Here is a 13,339-nt window from a genome sequence, read left to right as displayed (position 1 = left end):
CAAAAGCAGACATATGGAACTGACATATTCCTTGAAAACTTCACATGTTGATCTTCTGTTAAGAGCAATACAGAATAGGGGTGCCTGGGTGGCTCATTCAGTTAAGCTTCTGCCTTAGGCTCAGGTCATGACCTCGGGGTCCTGGGATTGAGTCCTGTTGGGCTCCCTGCTTGAGGAGCAAGGAGCATGAGTAGGGAGTCTGCTCCTCTCTCTGCCCATCCCCAGCTTGTGCTCTCTCTCTCCTACAACTCAAGCAACTATAATAGCACCCTATCTGTGGCTCTAAAGATAAAAAGATCTAAGAATGTTAATCTTGAGAGACTCTTTAGAGATTTACTGTCTGCCTAGGGACAGAGTTCCCTGTTCTGTGCCAAACCAGCTGTGTTTTTCTGGACTGTCAATATTGTTCTCAATATGTGTAATTCAGTACTTAAAAAAAAGTCCAGCCAAGACCTGACATTGTGCTAAACCCTGTATTTCTACTAGAATAGCCGTTAAGCATTTAAGCCATGAAATCAGATTGACTGATTTCAAATTCTGCTTCCGTCGCTTTTCAGCTGTATGATATTAAATACGTTTCTTAACTTGTTGATGCCTCAGTTTCCTCATTTTAAATGGGAGAAAATGGGAATACTCATCTTAAGAAGTCACTGTGAGGATCTAGTGCTACCACCCCATTGACCTACTATTTGTGTTTGTACCTGTAACTCTGCTTTCTCTCCTATTACAATAATTAAACTGCTCATGATCTTATCTAAGGCTAAGTAAGCCTCCACTTTAGCAGGAGATCCCATCTCTTCTTGAGTATACAAGGACACTGCACCCAAATCTCTTCACCCTCTCTCCTGAATTATGAAATTTCTCTTCTCAAATGTATGTTTCTCAACAGCACACTGATAGGTCCATTGTTTACAATTTCACTCCTCCCTCCCTCTCCTGAATCTATTCCAGTTTTGACTATTTCCTCCATCATTACACCCAATTGGATCATGTCAAAGTCACCAATAACCCTCATGTTATCCTGATGATTAGCAATATTGGACACAATTGATTATTCTGACCTCCTTGAAGCACTCTCTTCACTTGGCTTTTAAGGAAACCACACTCTCTTGGCTTCTCCTCTATTTTCACTGGAAGTTTTTTTCAGTTTCCTTTGACTTTTCTCCCCTCTTCTTAATTCTAAATATTGAAGGACATCTTTCTCCTGATGTGGGGGTTCAGTCTATGTTCATTCCCTGGGTGATATCATCCAATTATATGGCTCTGAAGGCCATCCATACACTGATGATTCTAAATTCAGATCTCCCTTCTGGATCAAGCTCTTGCATCAGACTGCCAGTCAACTTCTCCATTTGTGTATCTATCTGCAGGCATTTCAAATATGCCTCAGAGTTTAGGTTCTCCCCAAAAGTGTTTTGTCTACAGTTTTCCAACTCTGTTCTTCCAGTTCCTCAGTTCAAGTCCTTAGAGTCATTGTTAACTATTTAATTTCTTTTACAACATAGATTCAAACTATGAGCAAATCTATCAGTGCACTGATTTTATTAAATGTCCTTTGAATAATGACTTGCTGCCTATAATTTGTTAATTATCTTGTTTTCAATAAATCTATAACATATTTACTTTAACAATTCTGGTTGGAATTGTATTTTCCTTACCCGATAGGATGGAAGTTAGACAGCAGTTAGATAGTTCTTCTACCTAACTCTGTTCTGGCAATATGAGACCATCAGAGCTAGCAATGGGTATAATAAATACAAATATGTTTGGGCTCTTAAAAGTGATCCCATTGAAGAGACACAGAATTATTTGATTTGTGTGCTTCCTCAGCTAAAAGCATTTTTCTACTCTCTGTTGGACTATGCATTTATAGTTATTTAGTGAACCATACAGGAAAAATTGTGTGTGACTGTGTTGTAACCAGTTTTTGACCAACGATATTGTTCACAAGTTTATTTCCTACTCTTATTTCTTTTTTCCCCAAGTTTTTGTTTAAATTCCATTAATATACAGTGTAATATGTTTCAGGTGCAGAATTCAGTGCTTCATCACTTACATACAATATTTGATGCTCATCACAAGTGCCCGCCTTAATACCCATCACCCATTAAACCCATCCCCCCACTCACCTCCCTCCATCAACCCTAAGCTTATTCTCTATAGCTAAGAGTCTCTTATGGTTTGCTCCTCTTTTTCTCCTTCCCCTATGTTCATCTGTTTTGTTTCTTAAATTCCACATATGAATGAAATCATATATTTGTCTTTCTCTGACTGACTTCACTTAATACACTCTACCTCCATTCATGTAACTGCAAATGGCCAGATTTCATTCTTTTTCATGGCTGAGTAATATTCCATTGAATATGGAATATATGCATATATACCATATCTTCTTTATCCATTCATCAGTTGATGGACCCTTGGGCTCTTTCCATATGCTGCTATAAACACCAGCAAGCGTGTAACCCTTTGAGTTAGTATTTTTGTATCCTTTCGGTAAATACCTACTAATACTGGCTTGGTGAGGATGTGGAGAAAGCGGAATCCTTTACACTGTTCGTGGGAATGCAAACTGGAGCAACTATTCTAGAAAAGAGTATGGAGATTCCTCAAAAAGTTAAAAATAGAGGAGGGGGGCCTGGTGGCTCAGTCGGTTAGGCATCTGACTCCTTGGTTTTGCCTCAGGTCATGATCTCAGGGTTGTGAGACTGAGTCCCATGTTGGGCTCTGCCCTGGACATGGAGCCTGCTTAGGATTCTTTCTCCCTCTCCCTCTGCCCACCCTCTTTAAAAAAAAGTTAAAAATATAACTACCCTGTGATCCAGCAATTGCACTCTTACTTATTTCTAATAATCACCTTCAACGTAACAATTTGCCAACATCTTGAATATTTAAACATGTGGCCAAGGGTTTGAATGAAATTCCTAAGGAGAAGTTGTAAAAATACTGGAAGAATAAGCATATAGTTTTCTGAGGGAGCTACTTTGAAGAGAAAGCACTCATGCATCTAAGTTGATAAAAAATAAAAGAAATTTAATCCATAACATTGTATACACTTCTCATACCTTAAAATGCTTTACTCTCTTCGAAGGAAGCCCCCTACCTATGAGCTACAGCAGAATGTGGAGCATGAGAATTAACCATTTTCATATAAGTTTTATTTTCATAAAATGAATTAGCTTTCTCCTTAAAATTTAGCAAATCTGACTGCACAAAAGCCATAGTCAGGGAGATATAGTTAAGAGCAAGAGTGAAGTTTAAAAATAATATGCAAAATGGTTATATGCATGATTTGCTGCATATGTGCTGACTGTGGTATACATTGTGGGCAAAGAAGTATGAAAAATAGACTCTATATTCTCAAAAGATGCTACCGTGTTTGGGGAGATGAGACTAACTTAGTAAATAATAATTACCTGGGGAAGACATTTCATAATTAAGTGCTATCTTTGTAAGTGGTTCCAAGTTTTGCATAACTGTGGAGAGGGAGACCTATGAGGTTTAAGGTAGTTACAGAAGATTTAGAGAAAGATACGATCTCTAAATTGGGTCTTGGAAGCTGAACAATGCACTGGTAAAAAGAAAGGAAGATATTTTTCATTGCTCAGTTAAAAAGAAGGGGAACTACTGACAGAGGCTAGGAAATAAGAATCAGTCTAGTAATTAAGAAAAGCAAAAAGAAACCCACACTCACAATGTAAGGCTTCATGGCTGGGCAAAATCTTAAGTAAGGCTGTGTAACAGGGGTGAGTCTAATTGTGAAGTGTCATGAATGTCTGGAGAAAAGTTTTGCCTTGATGTGGTAGGTAATTGGGAATCAATAGGTTCCTGAGCAAGAGAATGGTGTGATGAAATGGTGTTTTATTAAAACAAATCTGCTGGTGGGCTGCAGGATAGAATAGAAAGAGAAGAGAAGCAAAAGAACTGGTAGAAATCCTAAAGTAATGAAGGCCTAAATTTTGTCTTTATGAGCAGTCTTTTGGCCTAAGGCATTCTTGAACAAATGTAGGAAATACAGCATTAAAAATGACTTTTATAATTTTGAATTTTATGATTCTTTAATCTGCAGTGACTTGTAGATATAATGTTATATTTGGAGGCATTTAATCAATAATTCTAATTTTGATCTCACACTTTTCTTGTTTGAAGCCATTAAGTTTTGCTTGTCATGTCTCAAATATTTTCACAAAAAGTTTAAATGCTGGCAGGCCCTGGGGCCTGAGATAGTCATGCTTGAGAATAAAATATTCTTGAAAAGATGAAGTTCCTCTTTCCTGGTATTGTCCACTCTTTAGTTGAGAAGGTAGAAACATTCAAATTACATATATGTGGTCATGGTACCTTAAGCAGCATTCATGAACTTTTAGGTCTCCCTTTAGTTATCAAAGTATAATGACCTAGATTTTCAAAACAATCAGGTGTTTGGATTCTAGAGGAACACATTTCTCCATCTTCAATAATCCTTTGATATTTAGGAGGAACAAAGAATTTTGCTTTAAGCAGTTTTCTTCCAAAAACAGGGGTAAGAATGTGAGGATTTAATAAAAAATAAAAACTGTATTTACATTACTTATTGTTACTGTTATTGAAGTATCTACCACTGCTTTGCAATTAGAAGAAAATGGATCAGGCATTTCTATCAGCTCAAGCTCTTTGTGGTTTCATTATAGGTTGGCTTTGCCCCAAGAGCTCTATCCCTGTCTTTATTAAAAAGAAGAAAATAAGGTTTAGGAAAGATGAGCCTCAAGTTTTCCTAAAAGATATAGAGAAGTGAGTATTAATTCATTGGACAAAGAGCTACTTCTCTAATACAACTTTTATATCCTGGAAAGAACAAAACATGCTCTACTTGGATTAACAGTACTCACTGTTTCCGAACAGGAGGGAAAAGTTGGTTATATAGGTAAACGTTTTTTTTCCCCAAGATGTGTACTGTGACACTCTGAAGGATGAGGCATTAATTCTAGTAAATATGGTATTCATTGTTCTATTACTTCTTTTTTTTTTTTTAATTTTTTAATTTATTTATTTATTTATGATAGTCACAGAGAGAGAGAGAGAGAGAGAGGCAGAGACACAGGCAGAGGAAGAAGCAGGCTCCATGCACCGGGAGCCTGATGTGGGATTCGATCCCGGGTCTCCAGGATCACGCCCTGGGCCAAAGGCAGGCGCCAAACCGCTGCGCCACCCAGGGATCCCCTATTACTTCTTTTATATGTAATTGAGCAATATTAGGTTTACTGCAAATATGTACTATTAACACCAGTGAGATTACTTATGTTGGTATAAAAAATAAGTTAATATTTTCCTAAGAGATCTAGTCTTAAACAAAATGTTTTCTATTATATTTTAATAGCATATAGCCTTTCAGAAATTCTCCCTGACATTTCTGTTGTGACACAGAATAGACTACAGTTTTCAGTAATGATATGGAACACTGCATATCCATAAGCATTACTTTACATTGGTCACTCTACATCTGGAAAGTTATAATACCATAATACTTAAAAAATAAGAAGTGATATATTAAGCTTAGTATAACTTGTGATAGACAAACCAAGGTGGAATTTTAGGTTTGAGAAACATACTCTGACTGCCCTTTGGTATTCAAAATGAGAAGCTGGATTGGAACATAACCAGCTGGTGGCTTCTGGGGTGGCCATTTCATAACCTGAGACACAGACACCGAAAGGGAGGCTAGCTTTAACTTGATGCCTGAAAAGATTAGTACAGAAAATTTAGGTCTTTACTTCGATGATGACCATTATTATGTCTACAGCATATATTTGTTATCTACGTGTACCTATACCACGAATTTTAAACAAGGTAAGTCAGTGCTCATCAGGTCCTCACTATAAATCAGAAAATGATATAGGCCTTTACTGTATTAATTTACTTAACCTTAAGTGAATGTGGTTAGGCATTTTTACATTTTAATAAAACTCCTACCTTAGATGCATTTTAATGTCTATTTTTTAAAATAGTAGTTTTCCAAATACAGAGGTAATGAAAGTCTCTTTTCAAATATACTAAGCAAAAAATGAGTTAATAATTTTGGATGATATGCAGTTGTGGTAAAAATCATGGAAGTGGTACTAAAATACTAAAGCTGGAAATGATGGTTCAATGGAATCAATTGCAGGTCCTGGAGAAGATTACTTTTAAAATTTTACAAATGATTGTCACAACCTAATACATCTTGGAAGTGGTGTTGTTTGTAATTAGTATAACTAGTATATAAAAAAAACATGATACAGCTTTAAGATATTTGGTTTTCCTTTCCTTTTTTGTTTCCTCCCTCCCTCCCTGCAGTCCCTCGCTCTCTCCTTTCCCCATCCCTCCCCTCTCTCCCTGTCTCCCTGCCTTCCTGCCTTTTCTCCTGCCTGCCTCTCATCCCTCCTTTTTTTCTTCTTTCTCCTTCTTACATATTTTTCTCTTGTTCTTTTCTTCCTTTCTGAGAGTTCAGATTTGGTATTATTCCATGAGAGACTCAATCAAGGTTAAGAATTTCAGGAGATGTAGTTCTTTTCTTAGATAATTTATGGTCCCATTTTTACTTAATCTCCTGCATTAACTGTATTAAGGAGGTTTACTCATAACAACACATCTACAGACCACATGGCCACACGATAGTTATAGTAATTGCACAATTATCTAAATTGGTCTTTCAGTAACTGAATTAGTTGCTGTATCATTATTTATCTAAAAGGAGATTCTAAGAAATATTTAATCATAAAACTTTTTTCATATTTAGATAGATGAATAAAGAACATTAAAAATAAAAACTTTGAGGGGATCCCTGGGTGGCGCAGCGGTTTGGCGCCTGCCTTTGGCCCAGGGCGCGATCCTGGAGACCCGGGATCAAATCCCACATCGGGCTCCCAGTGCATGGAGCCTGCTTCTCCCTCTGCCTGTGTCTCTGCCTCTCTCTCTCTCTCTCTGTGACTATCATAAATTAATTAAAAAATAAAAATTAAAAAAAATAAAAACTTTGAAAAGCAAAAATAGCAGCCCCTTCACTGGAGAACATTTCAAATAGTTTCTCTGTATGTCACTGATGAAACTTTAAAATATACATCAACAGTGTGAAGGGAATAGCAATACTAAGCTCTTTGGTGAGAATTGTAAAGAGAGTCTCCAGGCATTCTTCCTAACAGAATAAGCTACCTATTCTTTATGCATGGCCTGTTTTTTTCTCTCTACCTTTTGAAGTAAGAAGTTTCTTTCTCTTAACAGGATGCATTTGTCAATATCAGCCAGCCTTCCTCTGCAAACACTGCATCAGCCCACATATTTATTCTCTACAATCAACTCAACAATATCTTTGTCTAGCATGCCTCACAGGAAGCCCTGTGTGATCTGCCCAGGACTCCTGAATGTAATCATAACTGCTTCTATACACAGAAAGTCTGTAGGAGAGAGAAGTAATTTTTTCAGGGTACAATCAATGTAGAGAGCTAATATGAAACATTTAGGACCTCAAACTGCTTTAAAATCAATGGTGGTAGGGTTTGGGTTTTTTGCATTTTTTTCTTTATCAATATCATCAAAATAATTGCCTCTACTTTTTATCATGAAGACCAAGGCAAGACAAAATGATCCTCCCAGGAATACTGGGAAATTCTGTTTTTCTTTTATATTCAATAAATGTAGTCTTTGATTTTATTCTCATGCACAACTCATGGTCAGGCACTGTCAAGAACATCAAAAAATCAATTCAGAGTCAACTTAGGTAAGCAAATATGGTAGGGGAATTCTCAAAATCCCTCTCAGGCCACAGGTGTCTGGTTAGCCCCAGATTCATTTCTGAAACCTGAAATTTAGTAGTTTCTCTTTGGAATTTGGAGTCCTTTATGTACGTTAGAAAACCTGACAAAGTTATGTACATTTTATAAATCTCACACACTTGGAAGAGCTATTCCCATTTATGCTGTGTATTCTCTCTAATTATTTTCATTTCTATAATGGTGAGCAATGAAAGCATCAGACATAGGTGACTGTCTTCCCAGAATCATCTGCAGGAAAGATAAGCTTAAACAGCACAGAGAAAAGCTTCTCTGTGCAGAGGCAAAGAATGTAGGCTGAAATGAGGAAGGTTGGATTAAAATCTGCTTTCAACATTATGGTGGCTTTGCAAAATCATCTCTCAAGATAGAGTAGTGGAAATACTGTGCTACCTTCCAGCCAAGGAGGTGACTATGTGTGCATGTCTGGTACAACAGAAGGAAAATCTTAAAGCAAATTAAAATGCTACAGGGGAAGATAATGGAAAAGAGTCAGGACCACAGTGGAAATAATACTTCTTTTGTTTCATTTTTTGACTTTGGAAATATGTAAATATTTTATATGATTATGAAATTGAACTAAATCAAATTTTAAAAATCCAAACCAAAAACAAAAGGTTTCTTTAGTGGTGGCTTAATCGTACAATAAGACACTAAAGTTTAAAATGTAACTTTAAAAACAGTGATTCTACTCTATATCCCTAATGGGATATGCCCTAAAGGCAAAATCACTACAAAGAAATCTTAACTTTTTTTGGTAATTCCATCATTAGTAACAATAATGTTGGTATTTTTATTTAAAAACATGTATATACATACACACATATATGTACACATATATATACAACAATAAACTAAATACATAATCATGTTAATATATTAGGAGTCAGTATTGTTAATGAAGATGAAAGAAACAAATATAAAATTAAAGAGGTTGAATAAAAGCCCTATAATTTTAAAATTGAATTAGGAATATCAATATGAACTTGTAATGTTTTTCCTCTACTTCTAGGACACACAATGTACAAGTTGATGTATCAGAAGACCAGGGAACTGTCAATGACTACTGAGTTCATGCTGAAAGAACTCGGGAGCCAACTTAAAAGGGCTGCCAGTGGCCAAAGACAAGACAAAGTAAGGATTGAAAGTAATGACAGTCACAGTGTACTGGAATAGGCATACCTGTTACAACCCATCATTTCATAAGGACACACACAAAAAACACAACAAAATGCCAAGTCTCAGTGGTCACATTTGGGAGATTCTAGGGAAACAACTAGCTATTTTGAAAACTGCTCAATAAAGGGAAACAATCAAGCATTTATCTGCCTTCACTCCAACAATTTTACTTCAGATTATCAAATAGTTGATGAAGGAAAGTTCTTGCTTAGAAGGAATGTTAGAATATCACATTTTGCAAATTCTAAACAGGTTTAGGCAAAGACTACCACTGGCTGCTAAAATTGTCATGGGCTGAACTGTAGCCCTCTAAATTCATCGGTTGAAGTCCTAACATCCAATACCTCAGAGTGTGACCTTATTGGGAGGTAGAGTCTTTATGGATGTAATCAATTTAAAGTGAGATCATTAGGGTAGGCCCAATCCAATATGACCAGTGTCCTTTTAAAAAGAGGACACAGAGATACACATAGAAAGAAGGAATACAGGGAGAAGCCAGTCATGCCAAGGAATGAGGCCCAGAACAGACCCTTCCTTCATATCCCTCAGAAGAAACCAATTTTGCTGACTCCAGAACTGTGAGACTACAAATTTCTCTTCGCAGCCATTTTGTGGCACTTTGTTACACAGTCTTAGCAAACTAATACAATTACATAAAAATTAACAGAATTATTGTAATGGCTAGATCAAGTTGTCAGTGCCTAAATCTGCTCAACAATCTTCACATCACAAAGACATGCAGGCATTTTGTGTCTCCTGACAGAAGTGTGCAATATGACTTATGAAGCAGTCTTGTCAAAGCAAAACAAAATAACTAATCTAAATCTGATCAAGCCTCAAATAGAGGGCATAGAGAAACACATTTACAACAAGGGGATGTAATCACAAAAAAACCTATGTTTTTTAATTTTTCAAATAATTTACAAGGAGGGAAATAAAGGAACAGTGAACATTTAGTGGAAAAAGATTTCAGATATTTTATCAGTCAAATGTAATGTGTATCTGTTTGACCTTGACAAGTATAAATTATGAGGCAAGAAAAATTACTTTAGATTCTCTTAGTATTAGTATATACTAATATATTAGTATAAAGCATAATATTAGTACATAATTCATAGTGTTGTGGTAAAGATAAAATATGACAATAGAGGTAGAGCACTTAGCATAGTATAGTCGCAATTATTTATAAAGTTGGATATTCATTAGCACATTTCTCTACTTGGATATTAGTATAGCACTCATGCATGGCATAGTTTCAATTATTTATTTACTTTGGTATTAGCTAAATTCTTTGATATAATTGCTATCAATGTTAAATGGCGTGAAGTGTATTACTTATTCTGTATTGCTTACAAAACGTACACACAAGCCCACATAAACACTCAACATACTTACAAGATCCAATATGACCCGGTATTGAGCCAGAGAATTTTCACTATTCATTCCACTCCCCATTCTCACATAGCTCCTCAAAACCACCTGGCCCCAAGCTCACCTTTGCTAGAAGATGCAGGAAAGAAGCACCGTGAATCTTTTTTTTTTTTTTTTAAAGATTTTATTTATTTATTCATGATAGTCACACACACAGAGAGAGAGAGAGAGAGAGAGGCAGAGACATAGGCAGAGGGAGAAGCAGGCTCCACGCAGGGAGCCCGACGTGGGATTTGATCCCGGGTCTCCAGGATCGCGCCCTGGGCCAAAGGCAGGCGCTAAACCGCTGCGCCACCCAGGGATCCCAAGCACCGTGAATCTTAGAAAGAAAAGCCAAGGCAAGGGTTAGGAGGGGAAGGCAAAAGAAGGGCAGTTTTAAGAAGGTTAAGTATTCCACTAAATACATTCCCAGAATTCAGTCATTCCATGCCTGCCATTTTCAGGAAAGATAAACACTGTCTTTCAGCATCCATGGGGTCAGGCCTTGGAGAGAATCAGTGTTTGCAGCCAGCTGGATCATGTTTGGACAAGAGGCAGAACACATCTGGTCATTAATAGTGATAATCGCTCTTTGGTTAAGAGCCATCATTTAGATATAGGAAATGTTGCAGCTGACAATGATTGTGAGTCAGGTGACTGCATCCTACAAATTTTCATTTCAATTTTTCAAAATTTATTTGGTTTGAGAGAGGGGATCAAAGGTTAAGGAAATAGAGTTCATATTTTCAGCAGCTGAACAATCTTGTTGCTATCACAGGAAAATAACCCCAAGACACAGAAAGATATGACATCAAAGGTGTGTTACAAATCTCATGAGCCTACATGAGATTAAAGCTAAGTAAGATATCAAATCAGAATGAGTTTTCATCTGCCTAAAAAGACTGTGAAAGTCCTCATGGAGAAAGTGAAATTTCAGAGAAGCTTTTAAGAAAAAGGAGTAAGATGGGAAACAGTGGTGGAATGAGGAAAAGAGGGTTTGGGGATAATAGTGAAGTGAGAGCATTTCAGCAGGGCTCTAGGTTGTCAGATAAAACAGGATGCCCACAGTTAAATTTGAATCTCAAGTAATATCAAATAGGTTTTTTGGTATATATATGATCTATTTGAGTCATATATTTAGGTCATACATGAGTTTGAAATGCCTTGAATGTGCTTAGAGAAATAAGTAGGTTGCTTTATAAAAGTTTAGGCTTCATAGAGGAAGGAAATGGGCAATGATATAGGAAAGTTGTTTTGGTCACATATAAAAAGTCTTAGATTACACACAGAAGAATGAAAACGTGATTCTATGGGGACTGTGAAGACACTTTTTTTTTTTCGTGTAGGAGTGACATGCACTGTAGGAAGAGTAAGATGGCAGTTGATGAGAACAAGAAAAACTGAGGTAGGAAATTGGCCAGGAAGTGACAGATAGTAAGGATGTTAATTTAGATGATGGAATGGGTTGTAAATGCACATAGCTGAGATACAGCAGAGCAGAAACAATAGATTGGATCTCAGAACAAAAGAGATGTAGAGCCAAAACTGCCTACAAGTTCATTCTTATTGACTTGGAAGATGACGATTTTGGTTATTAGCAGCTGTATAATGAGGAGAACTTGGTTTTAGAAAAAGAAAACAGGTAATATGAAATAGGGGTCATGTCAGGAGGATCTGGCTGGGTGGGCATCCAGATACAGATGCTCAGGAAGCAATTACAAATATTTTTATGAACTCAGTAATTTGGGTTTTAGATATTTAAGCTGTCACATCAGTGAGTTGATCAAACCTCAAAGAATCCCTTTAGTTCACAATTAGAGGCAAGAGAGGAACCAGTGAGGAAATAGCAAAAAAGACCAGAAGAACAGCAATAATGAAAAAACTGTGCCAAGTTGTGGAAATCCTGGCATCAAGGTCAGTCACTACTCTTAAATCATTCAGAGAAGTCAAGAGGATAGATTGAGAACCAGCAATGGTGCTGGTAATTTTGGACAGAGTTGTTTCAGGAAAGTAGCATGAGTGGAGCAATGGTTTTGGAGACGGAGGAGTAAATGGTGAAGGAGTAGAGGAAACCAAAAATATGAGATATGAGAGGACTGGAAGGAGCCAGTGGAGAGGGAAGTCTGAAGATTTGCTAAAAGAAGAGAGCAAAGTCTGAGAAGAGTGTGCAGTAATAAAATGAAATGCATATGTGGAAAGACCGACCTTCGAAAGAGGAGGAAATCATCCCCAGAGTTAAACAGAAGGGAGGAAAGACAGAAATTTAAGGATTTGATGCATGACACTGACAACATCCCATGACAACAATTCAGCTGTTTAGTCTCCATCTTTGAGGAAGAAAAGAAATGACATCATGTGCTTTGAAAGGAGGAGGGTGGAGCAGTCATGGGATATGGACATAAGTTCTGGTCTCCTGCCACTTTAAGTTCTGGTCTCCTGCCACTTCTCACCACATCACAGATATCTTTCATAATGATCTGTAGCAAAATAGAAGAAGTAATAGTGATGGTGGGGCTGCTCCTTGGTGTAATGCATTTTGTCACAGAAGAGGTAGCCTTAGAGTAAAAAGCATAGGGAATGGAGCCTCTTCTATTTGCTGAATGCCTGTTGCACAGCAACCTGGCTCCTCCAAAAGCACTAGACTCCCATCAGACATCACTCTATTATTTTTAAGTGTTAACACAACTGTGTATCATTCCTCATGTGTAAAATCTGATTTGGCATAGTTCACAGAAATAAAAAACAACCAATTCTATTCTTGTGGCTTCATATACATTACATTTTAGCATCTCATAATGAGTTTGAATATAGGAGAATTTTATTTAGTTTAATGAATGGTCTTATGATTATGGAATAATTGGAATATTGGTTTTTAAAGGGACTTTAGGTACATTCAGAAAATCCCATTAACCCATCAATGTTAAAAAAAGATCCCATTAGTGTACAGTCTCATTTCATAATGACTA

The 13,339-nt window shown here is 36.8% G+C and overlaps 1 protein-coding gene across 3 annotated transcripts in view; it reads right to left on the bottom strand.

The window, feature by feature from the left end:
- GABRB1 (gamma-aminobutyric acid type A receptor subunit beta1) overlaps window positions 1–13,339 on the bottom strand; it is a 368,711-nt gene that overhangs the window by 227,921 nt on the left and 127,451 nt on the right. The gene's annotated exons all lie outside the window — the stretch shown is intronic.

Source organism: Canis aureus, chromosome 14 (assembly GCF_053574225.1).
Source record: "Canis aureus isolate CA01 chromosome 14, VMU_Caureus_v.1.0, whole genome shotgun sequence".
NCBI classification, from domain to species: domain Eukaryota; kingdom Metazoa; phylum Chordata; class Mammalia; order Carnivora; family Canidae; genus Canis; species Canis aureus.
This window is presented reverse-complemented; position numbering and strand designations above follow the sequence as displayed.